This window comes from Varanus komodoensis, unplaced genomic scaffold, assembly GCF_004798865.1.
Source record: "Varanus komodoensis strain SLA01 unplaced genomic scaffold, ASM479886v1 scaffold4, whole genome shotgun sequence".
NCBI lineage: Eukaryota > Metazoa > Chordata > Lepidosauria > Squamata > Varanidae > Varanus > Varanus komodoensis.
The window spans coordinates 36,610,986-36,627,428 of NW_025335941.1; the positions used below are offsets into that span (position 1 = coordinate 36,610,986).

Here is a 16,443-nt window from a genome sequence, read left to right on the forward strand (position 1 = left end):
CTTAAAACAGATGTAGTAAGAGCCATTGAAATTCACAGAACACTCTTCCCTAGAACCATTAGAATTAGGATAGCCAACAAATTAAAGTAACATAGCTTGGCAATTGAACTGGTTTCCCATTGAGAGCTGGTCAGAGTATTCAGTAAAGAAGCCTCCTTTTGGTTTAGTGCAGGGATATAGAACTTCAGTCAATGATGCTAATTTTGGCTTGCCTAGCATCCCAAATCAGACTTTTAGGGCTACCAAAATGGCTATACCATTTTTCCTCAACTTGTCCTCTTTTCCCAAGTTATCAGTCATTTGATGGATCCTTGCCATTTGTATATTTTTTTTCTCCCAATCTATCAGCAGGAATGCATTAGTTACTGGCATCCAGAACTTTGGGTTAAACATGCTTGTATTTTTAGCAGTCTTCTTGACTCTGCCCTCTTTGACTTTGACTCCACGCAGCACCTAAATAGGACCCATGAGCACTTCTCTGAACTTGAATTTGGCCCTTGGGCTGAAAGAGATTCTGCAACCTTGACTACACCTACAAATTTATCTCCAGAGATTCCTGAACTGCTCCTCCCACATTAGCTGCACTATTGTTTACAAATTCGGAGCTCTGCTCAGAGCCACACCATTAGGTAGAAAAGAAACTAACAAGCATTTAAAAGCATTGTTGTAGATTCTTTGCTGAAATGTACTTAACCTAATGATTACAGGACAAAATGGTCTTGACTTTGTGTTTATGAATGCTTTGACAATGAAATACAGGAACGTAAACACTGAAGTCTTTTAAAGAAAGGAACAGTTGGATACTTTTTCAATCCAACATAAATACCTACAAATATGGGGTAGGTTGGGAGGGTATAAATAATGAGCACTCACAATGCTGGACTGTACGAAGACATATAACATGGACAAAATGGACAACATGTGGAGCAATACTTTGGCAATGAAAGGAAATTTCATGTTTCAATAGGAAATATAGATCTAACAGTCACCATAATGATTGATTTTGTTCCAACTCAAAGGTCCCCTCGGGAAATATTTGATCTGACCTACAGTGACTATTTTGGTGACTGTCACTAACATAGTTGGCATATACAAACAAACTTTTTGGACCTTTGCTTGAGGCTGCTTTCATTGCTCCTGTTCCTGGGAGAGAGACTAGATTTAGTTTTGTTGGTTCTCCTGAACCTCTTATCAGCTTTTGATACCATGCTATATTTCTAGAGTAAGTGGTGGAGTTAACATTGAGCTCTGGTGCTTCTGTTCCTTTTACCTCACTTGCCACTTCTAGGCAGTTGTTCTTCTGCTCAGGAGCAGAAAAATGAAGAGAGAATGCATCTCTCCATTAGAGATGTGTGAGGAATTGGCTTTGGGGTAGAAATACACCACATTCCCTGAGCCTGGCTCCCCAGACTCTGGTTCACGTTGAGGCAGCCATGCATCCAAGCTCCTGGTGAGCACATCCAGCATTCATGTGGTTGCCAGGAATGGAGTCATACACAAATGCCATGCAGGCAACATCCCTTTTCCGTAGCACTCTTTGTTTGTGCTGCTGCATGTGACATGGAAGAAGGTTGCCAGTTGCTCATCTTTTGTTCCACAGGCATTTGCAGACTCCCTTTCAGCTTGGCTCGCTTTACAATGGATTGTCTTCTTCAGTCTTAACTACCCTCTTTGGTCCATGTCATTTGAGAGTTTGAAATGCATCCCCTCTGTGTCTACGTCCAAGTCAATGCTAAAATGTGGAACGGGGCCTGGGACAGGGCTCAGCAACACTCCACTGGAGATTTCCTTTCAGGTTGACACAGAGCCATAATGGCACTTATTACAGCAGCTGTAGCAACAGTGGATCCACTCAATATCCATATCATCCCTCCCACATTAGAGTTGCTTTCTTTTTTTGAGGTGGGAATAGTGTGAAGGAGAAAGCTTTAATCCTCCTCTTTGAGTACTCCATGGTCCTTATCCAAATCAGGACTCTGCACACTCACACTGCTAAATCACACATGATCTGATTAGTGTAAGGTAAAGCCCAGCTCTGCTTGGGTAACCAGCTGCTGGCAGTGTATTTATATTGGCAGTACGCAGCTGGCTTCAATTTATTTATTTCAAATGACAATTATTGAAAGTATCCTGCTCTTTCAAAGGTTCCACGCACACCTCTGGCTCAAACAACAGCATAAAAAGCAACAATGGTTAGCTGGTTGGGTGCAGAAACCCCAAACAATAGCCAGCCAAGTCAGGTGGCTCAGCAGCCAAAGCAAAGATTTCTTTTTTTGGAAACCCAAGAAAAAGAAGGCTCAAGTAAAGAGGGGGGAAGGTATTAGACTGTGTTGGGGACCATATACTTTTTCATCCTCAGAATGTTCCACAAATGCCCCTTACTCTAGGAATTGTATTTTCCTGATTTAGGGACTATTACAGATTCTAATCTTCACTCTTATTTTGGTCTTATTTGCATGCTTAGCAACCAACATGCCTCACATGAAGAAAATGGGAAAATACAACAGTTTTTAGTAGCCCTGGAAGCCAAATGTCAATCCATCTCAGAGCTGATTATCGGTGATTATTAGACAGCAGGCATAAAAGAGAGATAGAATCTTCTGGAATCTCCACCCAGGCAACCAAGGAGCAACCAAAGGAAATGTATTTCACTGGAAAAGGAAGTTGAGGGACTTTTTATCTCAGTACCAGTACAAAAGTGACTCTTCCAGGAAGTAGGAGAGCTTGATGGAGGCACTAGTGCAAACTCCACCAAGTCTTTTCACTGGTAGAGGTGCTAGGATATAGTTTTCCCTGAAGGAAAGACCTGGTGCAGGCACCAGGAGAACATCACCATGGATACTATAGGTCCTCAGAGAACCAGGTAGGCAGCTTAGGACTGTAGTAGCTAGATTGCATTTCCTGTTTATTTGTCATTTCCAACTGAATTCCACTTGAAACTTCTTGTTGCTGTGTACCTTGGGGCTGAAAGAGTACTCTCCATCCATGTTTTTCTTCCTTAGAGCCACAGATCCACTAAGATACATTGGTTGTTCTGATAAAAAGCATTTCTTCAACATCTAGTCTTTCAATATGAAAACTCCCTGAAAGATGTTGGGGAATAGGGTCTTAAAATAATGGACAGCACAATGCAAACTGGAACATAGCCTGAAACCACCCATTTTTAAATATCTATTTTGACAACTGCAGAAATCATTAATGTCTTTTATCCTACAGTCAATAAATAAAATGAAAGGAAGAATTATTTCTAAAATGGGCTGTGCAGAATAACAGAATGTGGTTGTGCTTTCTTTTAAAAGAAAGGCTTAGTTAATAATAAAAATAATGAAAAATGGGGGGGGGTGTTACAGTGAAGTGGTAATAAATAACATTCAGAGTATCTTTGTTATGTAGCATTTCTCATTTTAATATATAACTTATTTGCAATAAGCTTCAAGAGACTAGATTTTTTTTGTTTGAATTTTAATAAGTAATATAATTTCAGGGTATATAAACAGCTGTCAGCCAACCTAATAGTCAGCCTGAAGAAGCCTCGCCCTTCCCTGAAAGAGCAATCTTGTGAACCCCCTTCCTCTTTCCTCTCACCCACTTTCTTGCTGCATTCCATTAGCTGCACTTCATCTCATTCTGTACAGATACAGATCACTGACTCCGTTCTTCTGTTACTATCTTCATCTCTTTGCTTGCCCACCACCTTCCCTTCTTTTCCTTTATCAACCCCAGTCTGCTAGTGAACCCCATCAACTTCCCCCCTTCTTTTTCTGTCTCTTTCCTAGGCTTGTGTGTCTTCAGGGGTAAGCAACTTTTTCCAGCTACTCTGTTTGATCACAAGCTTAGTCAATCATAGGGATCTATGAGAAATTCATTTGGTTTCATTTTTTGATCAGGATTTTACTTGGTTTGCATCTTACAATCTCTGATCAAAAATCTATGGTCAAATTCCATACATTTCTGAATGTGCAATGTGATTAATGGATCCACCAAAATGTGTCTGATTGCAAATTGAAAATGTGCATTAAAATGTGTACTTTTGAAAAATGTGTACAAATACTCTTCAATCAAGGGAAGAAGACTGCATATATCTTTTTAAATATGCACTGTTGATGCATACCTAGAACATTAATGGGTTTCTGTGTAAAATAAAAAAAATCTGTAATCTGATAAAGGCTCTGGTTGTAATGATCATTGAGATGGAATCTGGAGAACTTTGGTGTGTTTGTGCTCTGCTAATTGGCACATACCTAGCTACCAATCTTCTTCTCCCTACTGTCTTTCCCCACATCCATTTCCTCCCCCTTTTCTCTCCACTGCTAGGTCATCTTCTCCTTCTTCCCTCACCCTGTGTGCCAGGTGACTACAGTAAACTATTGCTGTTAATGTGACTACCTTAACAGCTGGAACTGGCGCATACATGAATGAAGCATGTAGACTGATCCTTGGAATGTACATTTTTATTTCTTTCAATAGATTAGTCCTGGATTAAGCAGCTGTGTCTTCAGTCTCCAAATCCCTCAGCTCTTAAGGTACCTAACTTTGGGACATTTGGTGCTCAATATTAAAAGATTGGTTCAAGTCCTATGGTTGCATGTCAGAAATTGCACGCTCAGGCATACATCCATGCAAAATGGATGCTTGTTAACAACACAGTATGCAAGAAGGCCTTACGTACCTAAGAGAATTCAGTTTGCATGACCTGCATCTTGCAGGTTAGGTTTGCCATGCTAGTTTGGATCCCATCAGCATTTAGATGAAGTTGGGATTTTTTTGCCTCAACACGCATTACTCTTCACTTATTTTATTTATTTAAAACATTTCTATACTGTCCCCTCATAAACATCATGAGACAGTTTACAACAAACATGGATAAAATACAATAAAATAAAAGTATCACAGCTTCCAGTATTCGATGTAAAACCACAAACCACTTAGTTATATTGAACTTCATTTGCTATTTTGATGCCCATTCTCCCAACTTAGAGGGATCCCTTTGGAGTTCCTCACAATCCCTTTTGGTTTTAGCCACTCTAAAAAGTTCAGTGTCATCAGTACATCTGGCCACCTCACTACTTATTCCTGATTCCAGATCACTTATGAATTGGTTGAAAAGCATTGGTTCTAATACAGAACCCTGTCAGACTCTGCTGGGGAGAAATTGCCATTTATTCCCACCCTCTGTCTTCTGTTCTATTAGTAATCCATAAGAGGACCCGCCTTTTATCCCATGACTGCTTAGTTAGCTCAGGAATATTCGCTGGTTGCATACTGGGCATCTTCCCAGAGTTACCCTACTTTGGAATGTGAAGATGCCCAGTTCCTGTGAGATCATGGCCATGTTGTGACACTCCAACTTACATTTACTACTACCTCTCAGTTCACCTGAATTTCTAAACAAGATGAAATCCAAGAGTTGCAGGTCGATTTTCTTCCTGGGAGAGGACAATTACCAGCTAATTTCTTAGTTAATGGATGGACACTTAAGTCCTATTGAACACAGGGGGGTTACATCAATTATGAATCCAACATGGGAAAGAAGGCAATCACCTGGCAAATGAGACAACCAATAGCCACTGGTCATGTTGGCTGTACATTGCCTGCAGTATCAGAGGCAGTATATTTATAAGTTACCATTAGCTAAGGAACATGAGTAGGAAAGTAATGTACTCATCTCCTGCATGTGATATTCTCACAGGCAGCTGGTTGGTCACTTTAGAACAGAATGCTAGACTAGATAGGTTTTTGGTTCGATTCATCATGGCGCATTATGTTCTGAATATGAAATAAAAATATGCACCATTCATTTAGAATGAAAATGGCTGTGGTGGAGCATAGCACATCGGCCTTATTTAGAAAGAATGGTGAGTGCCTAGATATACAATATATGATATGTTTACAGCATTTGTATGCCACCAAGGTAGCTTACATATAAAAGAATTAAGTACAATAAAATCAGAACTACTACTCAAAACATCTCCCGCTTCCCCAAAAACAAACTTAAAAAAAAATACAATGACAGCCTGGTAAAAGCAGCAAACTTCAGTTTCACTTAAGGTATGGGAGGACAGTCCACATCAAAGAAGTAGGAAAGAATGTGCCAAGCAAATATGTATCATCCTAGCACAGAAAAGGCCCTTCCTCCTGAATTACAAAGACAGAGTCCCTTGAGAAGGCAGTCTGATAAACATCTTGACCTGACTGGGATATAGAAGGTTGTGCTACATGTTTATCTGTACAGTATGGATTAATTATCTAGTATACTTGTCAATCTTGGTGTGTGACCCATAATTTCTAGTGCAGATTACAATACATCCTTAATAAATATGGGAAACAGCTATTCTAGCTTTTTCCTAGCCAAGCTATCCTAAATATTTTTGGAGTTGATTTGGATGTAACATTAAACCATAGAATAGAATAATAAAGTTGGAAGGGACAAAGAGGGGTCAGTACAGGACTCCAAGTTAAATCGTCCCTCTCAGATGGCTTTCCAATTGCATCTTGAATCCCTGTAGAGTGGGAGACCACAACCTCCATAGGTCATTGGTTCCATTGTTATACTGCTCTAACAGTCAGGAAATTTTTCCTGATGTTTGGCCACAACAGGAATGTATGCTGGCCTTCCTCTGTGACAGCTTTTCACAGAGGAGTGCTATCATATTTTTCCAGTCTATTCTTCTTGAAGCTAAACATGTCCAGTTCTTTCAACCTCTCTTCATAGGGCTTTGTTTCCAGTTCCTGGGTCATCCTTGTTCCCATGGTTTAAACATATTGTCAAAAATATGTGCCAAAAAATCTGTTCCTTGGTTCAGATGGTTTTTGCTTCTCTTCTTTTAACTTTTGACACATGCATGAAGATGAGTTCAGAAGCTTTTTCTTCCATTTTTAATTAGCTGCACTTGCCATGCTTTCTGAAACTCAGTAAAATTGGGGTTAATGTTAACATTGGGTAATGGAAACAAGTCAACTTCGAAACATAATTAAATATGCTGCCTTTTTATCACTAGCCATAGTTAGGATTAATCACAGATTAGGGCTTGGATGAAATGTTAAACTGTGGTTAACCTAAAACAGAAGCAGAAATTTAAAATGTTCTCAGCACTGCACCAAAAAGAAGAGACGGGAGAGCATATGAGTCTGGGAGAAAGTTCATTCTCACAGCACTAAGCCATGGTTTATTGTTACATCCAAATGTAACAATTCAGTCACAAATTCAGTAAGATACCTTTAGATTATGGAGCTAATTGTCTTTTTAGATGAAATAAGATTAGCCCAAGACATTGCTCACTGAGGCATAGCAACAAATACTCCCTCCCCAGTTCAGAGTGGATAGTAGCCAAAGTCAGCAAAGTTAATTTGGACCCTGGGGCAAAAATTCCACAAGCATCCCATTCCTTAGCAGTAAAAATTCAGGAGTGATGCATTAAAATAAATAAAACTGAAGTACTTGCTGCACTTTCATGACAGCTGAAATCTGCTATCTGAGGTAATTGGCTCATTCTGCCTAATGGTAGGACCAGCCTTGCATGGCACTGCAAATTATTTCATTTACTGCAAGATGCAGCCAATAAGCCAACACTGCTGCTTATGGGGCTTTCCTGCATATTTTGCTGAATGGAGACCTTGGCTCCTGCCCCCTTGTCATTCTCTGACAGCACATCCATTGAGCATCAACTGGCATGTTCACTGGCCGCTCAGAGGCTTTTATGTATGTCCACTGAGAAAGCCCAAAAATCAACCTGCTTTTAAACATCCTTCTACACAGAAGAGCTGTTATATCCTCTACTGGTAGTGCCCCTAAAAAGGGTGGGGGGGGGGACATGACATCAACATTATTATGCACTGTTTAGGAGAGGAATAATGAGTGAACAAACATCCCATACAATACTGAGCCAGAGGACCCTAACTAAATCAGGACCCTAACTATGTCACCCCCTCCCCACTTGGCCGTTCCTTGAGAACAGAAGAACTGGCTACGTTAGTGGCCTCTGGCTACTGCCTGCCCTGCTCCCTGCCCACCTACGATGCACAGCAGCTCCTCCCACCTGATCATAAAAGCCAGCGGCATGCTACCGGCAGCTGATCAGAGCATTTTCTCAGTCTTCCAGTGTTCTCCTCCCTTTGGATCTTACATACACAAGGTAAGAAGGCTTCTCTGTCTCAACTGTTTCAGCTGCATCCAGATGTTTTGTGGCACACTGCTGCTGCTCTTTCGGGGGTTTCTGCTCCACTGGTAGGGTCTTTTTCATTTGGCAAAAGAAAGCTGTTGTTTTAACAATGAAAGAAGACTGCTGAAATTACTGAGAAATATAGAACATCTGTGGCTGCAAAGGGCTGTTTTTCCTTTCACTAATACCAAAAAAGAAAAAAAGAAAAGGCCTGGAAATGTCATTTAACACTTTAAAATCTGTTTTGATTCTTAATGAGAGAAATCTAGTTAAAGCCATCAGCAAACATGTACATTTTAATGGAGACTAAATATTTTCCTTAACACCCGAAGAAAAGGCCCCGTTGTCAGTTTTGTGAAAGCTTCAGCCTAACTTTTGGACAGGGCATCTTTCACACAGTTACTGCTGTGTAAATAAGGCATGCTTGGATAGTTGCCTTGGTGGGGAAACACTAATCAGGTGGATGTTTGACAGTGGGGAGAAGCTGTCAAGCTGGGAAGCTTGAGAAAGTGTTTTGAGAGCGAAGTCGATTTCCTGAAAATCTAGAAAACATGTGCTACACCTTGTATGGATAAACAGCAGTGGATTTCTCTGTACACGCACAAATTGACAGCCACAGAGTTCCTCCCTTCTCTATGCATCTTAAGAAAGTTTGTAGAAAGAACAGTGAAAGACAGTTGTGCTTACATATACTAACCTCAATACTGAAAGTCTGGCATTAAATCAGAGGCATTAGAAGAGGACATTTTTAAAGCACTTCTTAAATCCAGTTCTTTAGTTCTCTGCCCTCTTTTTACACAATTGCATCCGATTTACTAGGGTCAGCTTCTTCCAGAGCAAGTGAGCCAAAATATTTAACCACATCATTACTTTTTAAAAGGAATTCCTTCATATAAAGCCTAATCCAGGAATGCTTGCATGGTGTTCTGAAATGCAAGTAATCAGGAATTAGCAATTTGTAAGAAATGATTCAACTGTATACAGAAGTAAAAAAAGAACTGCATGGCTTGATATAAAACAGTTCTGCATTCCTTAAAGTAGTTAAATGTCATTCAATTCCTTTCTGAACAATGCTTTGCTAATATTGAATATTATTTCATATCATTTCTCTACATAAATGGAACATAATAGCCTTGTACTCAGTGGGATCCCACAAACTCATTATTAATTTAACTGGGAACTGTGTCTGATACAAAAGCAAGATATTTTTAAAAAACAGACATCTGAAATTTTATCTCGTAATAGGAGGGGAAAATCTAACCAAGGTTACATAAGTGTCTGATGTCCTCTGAAATTGCTATTAAGTACAGAACATTTTGCTAAGCTGGAGAAAGGATAAAAATCCATTCTTTTTTTAAAAACAAATGCTGCATTTTTCTAGGTTAAGAGCGCTTAATATCTTTTCTTTCTTAATGGGTATTTTAGCACTTCCTTTCTACATTATTTATCCAGCTAGTTATCATGCACATTTTAGTATTTATCAAACAAAACAAAACACTCAAGTACCAAAACTTAAATGGCTATAATTTAAGGAATGTGCTATCTAAAGAATTCAGGTTAATATAAGATCCTACTGTGAAATTCCATTTATTATGCAAGTTTTTCTTAACCAAATATTGCTGAAAATGTACTTCAAGCAGAATTCCCAGAAGAAACACGTCACAAAATGCATTAAACATAGAAAAGCTGCATGCATCAAAATTGAAAGACTGCTCTGAAGTGAACTTTTGAAAATGATATATTACAATAGTTACTGAACAGAGTGCTTCCAAAGCAAACTCTCCTGCTGGTGATATTTCCTCATTTTAAAATTAGATTAGGAGTTTGATTAAGTGTATCTTTGTAATCTTGGTCTAGCTAGGGAAAGATAAGCACAGCTGAGCCACATATATGGTTTCATATCTCAAAATGTGTCTTTGCAGCTTGTTAGAAAAAACAGTTGATGCTGAGTTTTAGCTATAGATAGATCAATCTGGGCAAGTGAGGAGTGCAAAAGAAACAAAAATGTAGCATCTAGTTACAAAAAAGCGGTACTCTGTGTGGTTAGTCAATACAGAGTTTAGCACAGTGTCAAAGCAAGAAATGTGGAAATGTGTTTAAGGCTACAACAATGTATAAGAATAAAGGTGGCTTTTCTTAGTGGGTGGTGATGGAGAGCAGCAGAAATTGGGGACCCTTCCCTGTGGTTGTAGAAGGGCTTTCCTTCAACACAAAGCTACCATTGGGTATTGCCCGTATTTCTTGTACATTACCTTTGTGCTGAAACAAAATTTTAATGATTCTTGGCTAAGAAAGCATTCTTTGTTAACCTTTCCTCCCATACTCTCCAAATATCCTAATACACTACGTGGAGTAGTAGCCCAATTTTGGGGGGAATTCCATCATAAAAGGCAATTTTTGCAAAAAGTGAAAGAAAAGTCAGCAATGTGTTTTATTTCACTGTGCTGTGCAGTAACTGAATGTATTAAGAGCAAACCTTAAGGACTATAAAATTAATTTATTCTGCAATACGCTTTTGTGGGCACAATCCACTGCGTCAGGTGATCATCACATCTTATCAGATGTGACTGAAGAATTAGACAGTGTCTACAAAAACTCTTGCCAGACAAACAAAATAATGTTGTTAGTCTTTCAGGCACCACCAAATACTTTGTTGTTTTTGCCGCAGCGGACTAACATGGCTACCCCTCTAAAAATTGTGACTTTTAAACATATGATTCTCCGATGTTCAATAGCACACTATTATTTGCGGAGATGATTCCAATTCCCAAATTAGCTTTCAAAATTATTGTCCTCCTATTTTTATGAGCCCTCCTGAGCTGTAAGTATAAACTGTTAGGCTTTGAATAAGAGAACGTAGATGCTATTTCCTGATGGATATCTCCTACCAGAATGTTGTAGATTGAGGTACCTATGTTTCAGACAGACTAAGCCAGTCCTTTCTCTTAGCGGTTTCCCAAATTTTTGTTTAACGTTTGCTGCAAAGTTCATTTAAATAATCAAACACCATTTTTGTTCAAATAAACGATTCTTTGGCTTTATTGTAATAAAGGCTACCCTGCATAACCGGGCTTTGTTCAGTCTTAATGCATAACAATGGTTCAGCATTGTATAAATGAACCCAGACCCAGTAGCTCCCCTTTTCATCCTAGTCCGGAAGATCAGTTTGTTTTTTGTTTTAACCCAGTCTTTTTCTTGTTTTCTTTTTCTGGTCTGTGATCAGTCTTAACTATGGCATATTGAAGCAAGCCAGCTTCAAACAGAGGTTTTTGAAGTTGGCTTTTTTCTTAAACCAAAACTGAAATTAACCATAGCTTAGGGTTTGGATGTAGCAATAAACTGCAGATAACTGAACATGGAAACAAACATTTCTGATCTTGTCTGGGTACAAGGAGGAGGGGCCCAGTGTTCATGAGCCGAAAGATTTTGCATGTAATGCTAAACCATATTTTTATGTTATGTATGAACTAGGCCTATGACAATGATTACTATCTAAGTAAATATTGCTCATACTATTTTTTGATTAAGAAAATTTTGTCATGATTTTCTTTTACTGAGTGATTTATTTACTTACTTGTTTCATCTACATGGATTGGGGTCAGAAAGGAGTATTTCCCCCAGGTAAGACTGAATGTTCAGCCTTTTTACTGTCTCCTGCCACTGCACTTGGCCACTCTCCCATTAAGTGAAAATAGCTTGAACTCTTCCACAGCTTTCCCCCTTACTATTCGTTATCTAGTCTTGTACCCTGATCCAGCCCCATGGGAATGGGGTGGTATGTAAAAATGAGGATAAATAAATAAATAAGCCCAAAGCCCATCCACATGATGCTTCTGGAGGTCAGCTGACTACCGCACTTAAGCATCCTGTAAATCAGCTAACACTTTTCTGCGTCCGACACTAGTTCTGTACATCAGTTACCAAACGGCCATTGCACATACCATAGTTTGTATGACCAGAATATTGTCATATGTATTCTTCTTTTACATTGGTTAATTGATTCAGAATGTTTGAGTTTCGAGGAAAAGGCTCTCCTTCAGCAGAAAAAGACTCATCAGAGGACCATGAACTCACTTAATGTTACTACCTGGAAACAATATGCCAGGAATAGCATGTTACTCAGTACTGCCTAAAATTCTGTGTATCCTCGATTGATGCACATAATCGCTTTTCACAAGTAAGACTCCCCCTCCCATTATCTTACTTCAAAGTTGCCTGAGAATTTCAGAAATATCCAGAGTCTTGGGTGGAATTGTCTGTCTTCCTGAAGCTGTGGTCAGGGGGTGTGTGTGTGCATGTTCAAAGTCAACAGAATGCACTTTGGATCAAAAAGTTTCCACGCACAAGGCCTCATGGAGGTTGCACTAAATGTAGGCATGGCTGACTCGGAAGAGAGGGAGATAAGCTACTCCTAACACTGGCTGAGCAGAAGGCAAAACACAAAAAGTGCTGCCCTGGTCAAGTCCAGTGAAGGAGAAAAGCAGCTCGTTTTCCTTTCATTGTCCCAGCAGTCTACCCCACTGTCTTACTGTGCATTGGGAGCAGGTTTTTGTTGAAGTGGGGTGGGTAGGGGCTATAGAATTATTTGAGCTTATCAAAGAGCTAATGCATGAGAGCAACTTTTGATCATCGCAGGCTTCTTGATCTGGGAAACTTCAATATTCAGGCTGAATAGTCATGAGTGGCTCAGGATTTAATGTCTGCCATGGCAACAAATTAGTATCTCTCCCTATACATCCAGTAGCGGACACCTTCTACTTGGCATTCTGCTCTGTTGGTGATGGAATTCTGAAGATAGAGGAGTTCTGTATGCCTCTGTTTTCATGAACAGATCACAGTTCCATTGGCTTTAGACTGGCAGGCTGTATGGATCTCTGCAGGGGCGATAGCTTGGCTAAAATAGTCTGTCTCAGGTGCATGATGGGTCTGAATGTGATGGAGGTATTTCTGGTTCACTCTTTAAGCCCTAGCTGGTCAGTGGAATACAGAAATGGCATGAGTGGTTGTACCTAATTGCTTTCTCCCCACTGCTTCCTCATTGTACATGGAACTGAGAAAAATAAAACAGATTGTAAGTAAAGCACTAATGAAGAAAAATTCAGGATAAGTCAGACCAGATACAGGTTATGGTCAAATAAAAGACCTACAGTTCTGGTGAGAGCAGCAAAGAAAGCTGATGCTTTACTACCATCAGATCCTCGCATAATAGAGCAGAATGCTTTTCTGTCTTGTGCAAGGCCTTCTTTGCCACAGCGCTGGAAAGGACATCTGGAGCAATCAAGTGGCTTGCTGTGAACAATTTGCTTCATTTTTTGTGGGGAATGTTGCTCATATCCATCAAGGCTTGGACTCCAGTACTGGGTCAGATTGATGTAACACTGGCAAACACATGTCCCGTTGTTTTGGATTCTTTTTTGCACATAGATCTCAAGAATGTGGACAGAGTTTCTGGAACGATGTCCTTTTTGTTTTATTATATCTACTTATGAGACTGATGCCATGGCTAAAGGAGGAGATTAATGCTTTGTTGTTGGTAAGGGTTGTTTCCCTTTGCTTAAAAAAGTGAATAAATAAGACAGTTTTCATAGAAACTTTCATTTGATCTGGTAGATTTGACCAATTATGGACCAGTCATTCTTAGCCAAAAGCCTGATTGAAATGGGATAATCAGAATCATCAAGATATTTTTTGGAGTTGCAAGAATACTACCTTCCCAGTCAGCCTGTCCACAGGTGAATGGGAACTGGTCATGGAGACGACAGCTGTAGTAATTCTACAGGACCACACAGCAGCTTTCTGTACCATTGACCATGGTATCCTTCTGGACCACTTGAGAGGGCTGGTCTTTGCAGGGAATAATTTTGCGGTGTACAGAAAGGGATGCTGGGGGCTCATTCAAGCCTCCGTCAGGGTATGAAATCTCTTTCAGCCAAACTGTTGAATTCCTTTCTGGAGAAATATTCAGGGGCCATTTTTCAATGGTGAACTGGCCTGAAAGCAAAAAGGGCTCAGACTAAAGGCAAAAGGGATGGGATCCAAACTTGCAAAAGCTCCAGCATATCTTACCTGAAGGGCACAGTCCTACATATTGTGCCCACCTGAGATGGAAGCCTGTGAACTTGGAGGCATCTGTGTATCCAATGCATTGTTGAGCTGCTGACAGTAGGGCAGGAAGAGTGATGGGGCAGTTTTTTTGCCTCCCTATCCTCTGTGTTTTGCCTTTTTCTCAAGATGTACTAGTGGAGCTGGGGCTGGGGCTGGCACTGGAGAGGCCATAGGATCCCTTATACCTGGTCTCTCCCTCTCTCTCCTCACGTGTCCTTTTTCTGGCTTTGCTGAGACTACTTTTTGTGACCTCAGGAAACAGCTAGTACAAGTCTAGCCGTGGTGGCTGTTGTGGGGGGGGGGATTGGATACCAGAGCATCTACAGCCTTGGGGCAGGGGGCGGGGCAAGGAATCCTGTGGTACCTGGACTGTAGACCATAGAATTGCTCTCTTAAGCTCGTACTGCCAGTCACTGAACCTTAGAAGAGGTCTTACACCCTTTTGGAAAGGGGAAGAGCTGCTCAAAAGCTGGTATCAACCCTGGATCCAAATTATTAATTCCCAGAGAAAAGGGCTTGCAATGGGAAGGGGACATCATCCTCTGGGAAATGGTGACGTCTATGGCATTCCACAGAGCTCTAGCCTGTCCCCATGTTATTTAATATTTACCTGAACCCTTTAAGAGATTTGGAGGATTGTTATTGTTTATTGGTTTTAATTGAATTGTAGTGTATATTATGTTGTATATTGTGAATTTTATTGTGTTGTAAGCTGCCCAGAGAGCCTATGACTAATGGGGGGAATATACATTGAATGAATGAATGAATAAATAAATAAATAAGCCATTTGGCATTTTGCAGAAAGTTTCTGCCAATATGCCAATGATACCCAGCTCTATTGACCTTGTCCCTAATCACACAGAAGCAGTTAATGCATTTGAATGTTGCTGGGTTTTAGTAATGGACTGAATGATGGAAACCCTGCTGAGATCAAGCCCAGATTTTGGTCACATGAAAGCTTCACTCAAGGATTGGTGTACAACATGTTCTGGGATGTGTTGCCGTCACTCTTAAGCTAGATTGGAAGTGGTTCTTGATGCTATGCTCTGCCTGGTCCTCAGGTAGTTGCAATGGAAACAGCTACCCATGCCTTGGTTTGTCATGTTTAGAGTTCTGCAAGGATCAATAGAGAGCCTAATCTGTACTGGAATGAGCCTTCATTGATCCTATGCTGTGGATCTTCAGAAACCAGCACCAAAAACACACTTGCCAATTACATTCTAGTACAACAGCAGCAAACTTCTTTGAATTCGCCTATCCGTGCCTTCATTAAACCATGCTTTCATGTTCTATCTGGTGCTACCCTTATGGAGCATCTCGAAGAAGCAATCAGTGCATGGCAACTGGTACACGTTACTGAGACTGTATTAGATCAATTGAAAGATCTGCACTTATTGTTCATTATTTCTTGGACTCAGTTCAGGGTGCTAGTTTTAACTTTAGAAGTCTTAAATAGCCCAGGACCTAGCTAAGCAAGGGTCTGCCTTCTGAACATCTCTCCAGAATTAAGGAATCAGGGTCTCCAGAAAAAGTATTTCCACAGGCTGCAGAGTCCTGCAGAGTCAGGCAAATGTAGAACAGCTTTCTCCTATCGTTCCAAAATTGTAGATTGTATTCTCCCCAAAACTACAATTGGTCCCCACTTTCTTGGCTTCCAGAAAAGGTGCCTATCACCTAGCATCTCTTTAAGCTAGCATTTTAAATTAGGGATTTTTAGTGTGCTATTGTTTTGATATTTTAATTGTTTTATGGATTTGTTTTAGATGATTATTTTAAATAAATGAACACAGATAATGCATCACCGCATGTTTCCATTGCTCTTTTGTGAATCTCCTGCCTTTTAAAGTGCACAAGAGCAAATTATTGTTATTTGTTTTTATTTATTGTAATTTATTATTGATAGTCAATTATTGTTTATGCTTTGATTTTTGTTGGCTGTATAGATATCTTACTGACTTCTAAGTTATTTATGATATTACTATTGTTTCTGTATGGTTTGTAGTGTACACCATTCTGAGAACTCTTTTGCTATGAGTGCTATATAAGTTTAAATAAATTAAATTATATTTTAAAAAAAAGACCCTCAATAGAAGCCTAAAATAGGATTCTACTGATATTGAAAGAGAGTGGGAAAGGTCTTGCCAGTTCATAATACAGCTCTCTAAATCGTTAGAATTAT

General features: G+C 39.8%; 1 protein-coding gene across 4 annotated transcripts in view; it reads left to right on the forward strand.

Moving 5' to 3' along the window:
• Window positions 1-8,071: 8,071 nt before the first annotated feature.
• Window positions 8,072-16,443, forward strand: part of COL8A1 (collagen type VIII alpha 1 chain) — a 132,338-nt gene continuing 123,966 nt past the window's right edge. For 3 of the 4 annotated variants that reach the window (XM_044442028.1, XM_044442033.1, XM_044442032.1), the window contains exon 1: window positions 8,072-8,132. The gene's annotated coding sequence lies outside the window, so the exon portion shown is untranslated. The remainder of the gene's footprint in view (window positions 8,133-16,443) is intronic. The other variant, XM_044442029.1, reaches the window with a different exon arrangement.